Here is a 7791-nt window from a genome sequence, read left to right on the forward strand (position 1 = left end):
TAAAATGGGGTCATGGTCTATGATTCTATTGTGGACGTTTCCTGTACTGGGGAAAATTTGAGGACAGACCTGGTAAATCTCTGTTAAGCTGTTGCAATTAATATGAATTTTCAATAATACTATCTACATCCACAGAAAACATAGCACCACTTTAATATAATGAAGAAAACCTCCCATGCACCAGCACGCATGGCTTTACCCTGTTTGCCCCCTCTACTCTCTGCATACCCAAGGTGCGTGCAGGAGAACACCTAGACCTTTCTTCCACTGCCAGGCTGCCTCCAGCTTCTCATGTGCCTTGTGCCTGAAATGTTTGCAGCATTTTTTCTTGCTGTTTAGACAAAACCTAAATTCATTGTAATTGCATTGGAATAGAGGGAAGCTACCTTCTGGTGTTTCAATAGAAGTAAAACATCCTTAAATGCTATCCTGAACAGAAAAATCACAGTGACAGACAAAACTTCATCAAAATTGCAATTAAAATACAACCTTAATGAAATTTAAAAACAGAAATGTTATTGGATACAGAAATTTTTATTTATTAAACACAATAACCTTAGCACATCATCCTGCTATAGAAACAGTGGGATGTGGTTTGTTCTCACACCTCAACAATATTTGTTATTTCAAAAACGAACAAAGGTAACAATTAAGACTATCCAGTTAAAAGATAAATATTCCATATTTATATCTATGCTTTAAGAAAGTAAATGACATTAAATCTATATTGAGTATTGAGTATTAAATCTATATTGAGAATGTAGATTACATTCTTCCTTTTGAAGAGCAAAAACCATAGATATTTTGGCTAATAACTCAGTCACTTTTTTACATAAAATCCAAGAACTGTTGGAATGTGTTGATCCAATGGAAGTGTCCAATGAAATTTTGGTCTCACTGAGGCCAAGGAAAGCTTGTCATTGACTTCAGCAGAGCCAGGAAGGACTTGCTGTCAGAGGGCTCCCTTAGTGCTACCTGAATGCCACAGCAATTCCTGTGAGCCCACAAAGCAGGTTAGCAAACAGTGCTGGCTCTAAGGACCACAGAGCAGCCTGCAGCCTTCTTTCCACCTGTGTGTGAGCACAGGCAGGTCAGGTGTACTGGCCTGGCTTGGTAAAGTGAGGAAGTAGAACACTGCTGAAAAATACAACTTGGAAGTGCTTCCTCCTCGCTGTTAGAGCAGGGCCGTGCATAGATCTTCTTTCCCAGCATGCAGAATGAGACTATGGTCTGTTGATGGAGGGCACAGCTAGTACCATGGGTTGTATGGCAGCTGAGAGAATATGCTGTGGCCCCAGGTCATGGAACTGGGGTATGTGGTGCACATTCAGGCTATGGAATCATAGAATGCTGCTATAACGTAGCATCAGGGGAGTTGGAACTACATGATCTTAAGGTCCTTTCCAACCCTAACCATTATGATTCTATGATCACAGGCCTGTCCCTGAACAGCTGGATGAGAGAGAGAAACTGTGACATGTAAAAGAGCACAGCATGAGGTACAACGTGGGAAAGACCCATGGGATTTGACAGGTCTGATCAGTTGTGTACCAAGCACTCCGATGTTAGGCCTCACCAATAGTTTGAAATACACTAAGGCAGCAAGTAAATGCAGTATGAACTATTGGTGCTCCATTGCCCACCAAAGGGAATAAACCATGCTGAAGGTTTATTGCTAAAGGCAAAAGGGGAACAGAGCTTCTGAAGTGTTAATGTTTCTTGCTCCTTTTCAGCTTCTGTTTGAAGATAGCAATGTCATAATAGTTTTTAAACTTCACCAGGAAAATGGGTATTGGGATGATAATAGTTAACATGCCAAACACCGCCGCCAAGGCTGCCGTCACTTGGCCAGCTGTGGTGAGAGGGATAATATCTCCATAGCCAACTGTAGTGAGTGTGATCAAAGCCCACCAGAAGCAAACAAGAATGTCAGTGAAGTGCAGCTCCCCTGTGTAGGAGGGATGGCTACCCAGCAACTCCCCATAGAAAAAGAGAGAGCCAAAGAAGAGGGTCTCAAAAGCCAAAATCATCAGCAGGATGCAAATCTCTCTGAGGATAGACTTGAGGGTGTAGCACAGAACCCTGAGGATCAGTGGCGTTTCTATCAGCTTGGATATCTTCAGGAGTTTGAGGAGATAGATAACTCGAACAAAGCCCAACCAAAGCCCTAGGCTTGGCACTCTCTGAATCTGCCCAGCCACAAAGAGTTCAATATAAACTGGGAAGAGGGAGAGGAAGTCAACCACATTGAGGGGATTTTGGAAGAACAGCTTCTTGTCTGGGCAGAAACAAAATCGCACAGAGAACTCAAAAGTAAACCAGAGGACACAGAAAAGCTCCAGATGAAGCAAGTAGGCAGCCTGGTGGTAATAGGGTTCATGGTCATTGTGGGAGACCTCAGAATAGCCAACAGCGGTGAAGTTAGCAGTAAAGAACTCAAACTGTGCCTTGGTCTCCTCACAGAATACGATGACAATTCCAACGATGAACAGCAGAGAAACAAAAGCCAAGCACTGCAGAGGGAGGAAAGGGCACACATGCAATTAGTTCAACAAAGTATCCCATAACCTCACTGCCCCACCACAACCCCAGGGTCACTTCCACAAGCACTGTACAATCCCAGACTCATCTTTCCCAAACCACCATTGTTTTGCTCACAGGGAGCACATTTTCTCCTTCCAGATTGGAAAAATAGTAGAGAAGACTGAAGTCAAAGAAAAGACCACCTGAACTCGTATATCAGAGTTTGTAAGGAAGGGAAATATCCAACAGCTGGAGTAATGCGGACAGACTCACACTGGGGGCCTCTTCAGCACAAAATGTTGGCTCCAGAAACACCAGCAGCACAGAAAATACCCTCTGCAGCCTCTGACTTGTGTGTTTTGCTCTACATGCCTGACATTTTAGAGAGGCATGGGGCATGCATTTTGTACAGAGAGCAGGGACAAGAGGAGGACAGAAGAAGAAGGAGGTGTCTGTTAATGAGAAGAGAGAATTTTATTTTCCTTTTTCAATCTGGGACTCAAAGCATATTTATCAAAGCTGTGAACCCATTAGCATTTTTCATGGACCCATGCCAGTAATCCCAAAGGACACACGCTGTGTCATCACCACATATAGTATTACCTTAGCACTGAAAGAGGAAAAGGGTTTTTCAAACATAGACCAAATCTTTGGCTGCCATCTGGTTCGCCAGCTCAGATCCCTTCTTTCTGTCTGGACTATGAGGCACTGGTCATCAGTCTGCTCATTTTCATCCAAAATGTTAAACTCCTCTGGCTGCACCTCTCTGTTATTCAGCTTCAGCCAGCAGCAGGATGCTAGCTGTGCCTCATTGATTTCCCAGAAAGCCAGCTCTTCTTCCAAGACTGACCTACAGGTATCAATGGGACAGTGGAAATGTTTAGTCCTATAATAGTTCAACACATAGCTGAAGATCTCAGCACTCCTATCAAAAAAGAACTCTTTGGTGGTGGGATCATAGTCGTAGATGCTTGAGGCATGGGGCTCTGTGAGGCTGCAGAGCTTCGTCCCTGGGAAGGTCCGGAGGGTGGTGCTGTATGTCTCATATCTGACTCCCCCGATATTCAGAATGATTTTTTCCTTGGAGCCTTCCATCTGTGAGGGAGGAGGGAGGCACAAGTCCTCATAGGCTCTTGTTTACCTTCAGTCAAAAAGAGAAGAACACAAATTAAAAGAAGTAAAGCAAGCTTTGGAAGGTTTTCTGGGGTATCTCAGTTCAGTGCTTTTAAAGCATATTTTGTACCTGAAGCCTGCATCTCCTACATGGAGGAAGGCACTCTGCCATTTCCCATCAAGTTCAGTGCCTGTTCCCAGATCCTGCTCCATGTCCATATGATCTGAGCTCTTTTCAGGAGAGGTATCAAACTAAATGACAGACATCTGGTTTGCATTGCTCTCCCTCCCAGCTTTTCCCCACGGGGACAGAGCGCACACTCCAGAGTCTGTTTCACCACATTTGGTTCATATACTATAGAAAATCTTGCAATAAACTCATTTGAGGTGAAGGTTTTTCCTTAAGTCATCCCTACACAAAGGCAAATAACCTTTCCCTCTGCAGGAAGCTGCTCCTTACCCAGAATCTATATGCAGGATTTCTGGACTAGATAGAAATGCAGAACAGCATACTGCTACCTCTTTCAGGGCTGGCTGACATCTCAGAATAGCACCAGAACCTGCTGCCAAGGCCTCTGACATGGGAAAACATGTTGCTTATTTCCTGTAATACATTCCCTGTTTTTCTCTTCAAAATCCAACATACCTGGGAGAAACTCAAGCCCTTCTTCATGAATGTTACTGTAAGAAGGGAGAGAAACCAAGGATCTCTGCAACCTTGGAGAGCACATAGGAGAGGTACAGAATAGGGGCAGCATGTTCTTATGAAAGTGTTTAGGGCTGCCTTTCACTCACAGGTATCCGCTTCTGATTGTCTGTACCTCTCCATTTCCCCTCCTCCATTCCTACAGATTTCCATCCAACTTTCTCTTATGCCCTGCATTTCTAGTTCTTGCCCTTCTCATAATTGAGCAAGCCTGTGTATCTTTCCTGCTTAGGCTGTCTTACCCAGAGATGGCTGCTAAGTGTGCCAAGCATGGGAGTCACAGATCACTTCTGCAACAAGTCTTTCCATGCAGGATCAGCAGGGAAACAAGCCCTGCACCAGGGGGGAACCTAGAAGTAAAGAACTTCACCCAGCACCTCATTCAGCTTTATCAGAAAGGCTGGAAGATGCAGCTTGGTCACACACACAGCACAAGAGAATTACTGCCCATCTGCTGTCCTTGCCAATCCCAACATATGTGAGGCTTCATGCAGCTTCACCCTAAAACTTCCACTGGCTTCAACAAGAGCAGGATTGAGCATGGGGACTAAAAGTGTGCAGGCATTGCTTAGCAGTTTCTGCACAGGAATCCACACAGTGTGATTCCAAGCAGGTTAAATTAATTCAGCACTCAGCAAATCTGGAGTTACAATACTGGTCTCTGTTGCCTGACTCTAAAGAGTGCAGTGATTTTTGAAATCCCAGCTGAACTTTCCTTTATCTGCTGAGGACACCAGATACCTCTTGCTCAAACGTAACAATCCCCATGTGAAAAATGAGCCAAGAAGTGCCATTTCATATTCTTACCTTGGTGCTATTGCAGCAACTCTGCAACCAGAAGAAAGGAGAAGAGACTGGGAAGAACAGAGACAAATTCAGTGAAAACAGGATGTTCGATGGCTAGTCTCCAAAGCTCAAGTCTCATAGATGCCAGAAAACAAAACCAGCCAATAGCACTGAAAAGAAGCAGAGGCCCCTCTCCCTTGTTCCCTGCCCTATCAGCACTTGCTCTCCCCACTTCAAGGAATAACACTTGAACAAGAAGGCAGCAACTGCCATGCCAGATATGTTCTGACAATGCTGTCACCCACTGCTCTACTAAGTCTCAAAGGGCCACAATGCCTGGGAAATAGGTGCAGCTCAAATGTCTTAGGACCAATTAGAGATCTAACTTTCAAGCCACAGAAAGGCAGACCGAGCATTGCTGTTGGCCATGCCTTATTCAAATTTAAGTTAAAATTAATACAGAAAACAATAGGAGCAAACAAATAAAACCCCCAAAACACCAGACCCATCTTCTTGTCATCACACTCTTCTTTTTCTGGTTTGAAGGGCTTTTACTTAATTTCTGCATGACCCAAAGCTTAACCTTTGTACCCACTGATTTTAAATGCATTTTTTGTGATTGATTACTCCTGTAAAAGGGTTGGCACATAGTTATTAATCCCAGTCAAGAAAGGCATGCTGCGTGTGAAATTTCCTCTTGGCTGACATTCCAAGGCTGGTTCTAAGTATCACCTCTGCTTACTTCAAACTCTTTGGAAAGAAAATAGGAAAAGGAATTTCCTCATTCCCAGAAAGAGCAAGACTATTCAGGAAGGCTCTGGGGGCTTCCTTTTCAGTTATACAAATGAAAAACAGATTCGTGTCTCTTCAGAGGAAGTAGTATCACAGTTCACCTGCTGGGTTGTTAATTTTAATCCACCACCTATGTAACCCTGACACACCAAAACCTCTTTTCTTTTAAAAAGTAGGTTTTCCATTTAGGCCTTTTACCTAGAAAGCAGTCTGGTTCTTCACTCCTCATACTTGCACCTGCAGGTGCAAGTAACCCCACTCAACCATCCAGATTCCCAAAGTACTACAGGGACACCACAAGACAATCCTGGCCTCCTCTCAGCCAACACCACAGCAAGGCTGCAGAAACCAGAATAGCAAATTACGGCCAGTCTTGTGTGGGACATTCCAGGCAACAAGCCACCTTTGCCCATTACCTCCCAATTCTCAACTGAGCAACCTTATAGCCAGATATAAGAGCATCAGTACAAGCATAACTGCCCTTAGGTCTGGGCCCTAAAAGCACATGAAGCATGTGAAATCTATGCTGGTTCAGTCCTTTCTCCCTTCCATTCCTATAACAGGCACCAAACTCTTCACAACGTTCTCGCTCTCCACAGAGAATAGAAATGAAAAATAATCCTTTTCATTTAATTTCTGATCTGTCTCTGAGGTTCTGGAAGCAGGTGATCTGATCAAGTCTGATGCATCCTCTCTGTTCCACAGCACTGCCAGCATTTGCCTTTTACGACCTTTGCACTGCAATTGATTTCTGAAACCCAGAAATAATCTGGCAAGCAAAATGACACATGGTGTTCCTATGCTCTGAATAAGGCCCTTTGATTGCAGTAAACAGCTTGTCCTTTCAGAACATTTTTTAAGCAGATGAAAAGTGCAACTCCATTTCCAGAGAACAGGGCCCTGTTCCAAGTTTTCTCCCTGCTTCATATCTTCTGAGAATTCACTTTAACTGCATGAGGCACTGCGGGAGTTTGGCAACAAATGTTAAATCTGTTCCCTCAGCCTTACACTTCTTTTGAGTAATGAAACTCTTGTTTCAGTTTGGCACACGCTTAACACCCAAGAACAAGGTAGACTTTTTCTGGGGGAGGAGGTTGAAGCTGTATTAAACTAAGGCATCTGTCAAAGACAGTGATTAAACAGAACTCATTTAACAGAACTCATTCAGCAGAACTCATTCAGCATTTCTTTCCCAGAATCTCTGGTATTCAATAAAATAAATATTTCATACAGGGCAGAAGTTCTATCATTTTTTCCCATTCCCTCAGATGCACGTGGTCTCAACTATGCACTCATGCATACTCATGTTAGTCTAAATGATGTGTGTGTGTGTGTGTGTGTGTTAACTGCTTGTACTAGAATATAAGACAAGCTTTATCTTTCCAGAATAAACATTTCTTCAGAGAATGTTCATAGAAAGCTGGTGAGGATGATTGTCCTCAGCGCTGATAACACCGATGGTTTTAGTTGCTGCTCAGTAATGTTTACTCTGACCAAGGACTTTGTGAGTCTCATGCTCTGCCAGGGAGGAAGGGAAGCCAGGAGGAAGCAGGGACAGGACACCTGACCCAAACTAGCCAAAGAGGTATTCCATACCACAGCACGTCATGCCCACTATATAAACTGGGGCAGATACCCGGAAAGGTTAGATCACTGCTCGGTTCGGATGGGTATCGGTCGGCAGGTGGTGAGCAGTTGTATTCTCTTCCCTTGTTATTTCCCTTATCATTACTATTATTGGTGGTAGCGGCAGTGATTTGTGTTATACCTTAGTTACTGGACTGTTCTTATCTCAGCCCGTGGGAGTTACATTCTTTTGATTCTCCTCCCCATCCCTCCGGGAGCTGGGGGAGGAAGAGGGGGAGTGCGAG

The 7791-nt window shown here is 43.9% G+C and overlaps 1 pseudogene across 1 annotated transcript; it reads right to left on the minus strand.

Moving 5' to 3' along the window:
- Positions 1–1709: 1709 nt before the first annotated feature.
- LOC308224486 (voltage-gated potassium channel KCNC1 pseudogene) lies at positions 1710–3618 on the minus strand (annotated as a pseudogene). Its single transcript has 2 exons — positions 3127–3618; positions 1710–2513 (listed from the first exon to the last, which is right to left on the minus strand). The product of its transcript is annotated as a voltage-gated potassium channel KCNC1 pseudogene (transcript).
- Positions 3619–7791: the final 4173 nt, after the last annotated feature.

This window comes from Psittacula echo (genome assembly GCF_963264785.1).
Source record: "Psittacula echo genome assembly, chromosome: 8".
NCBI classification, from domain to species: Eukaryota; Metazoa; Chordata; class Aves; order Psittaciformes; family Psittacidae; genus Psittacula; species Psittacula echo.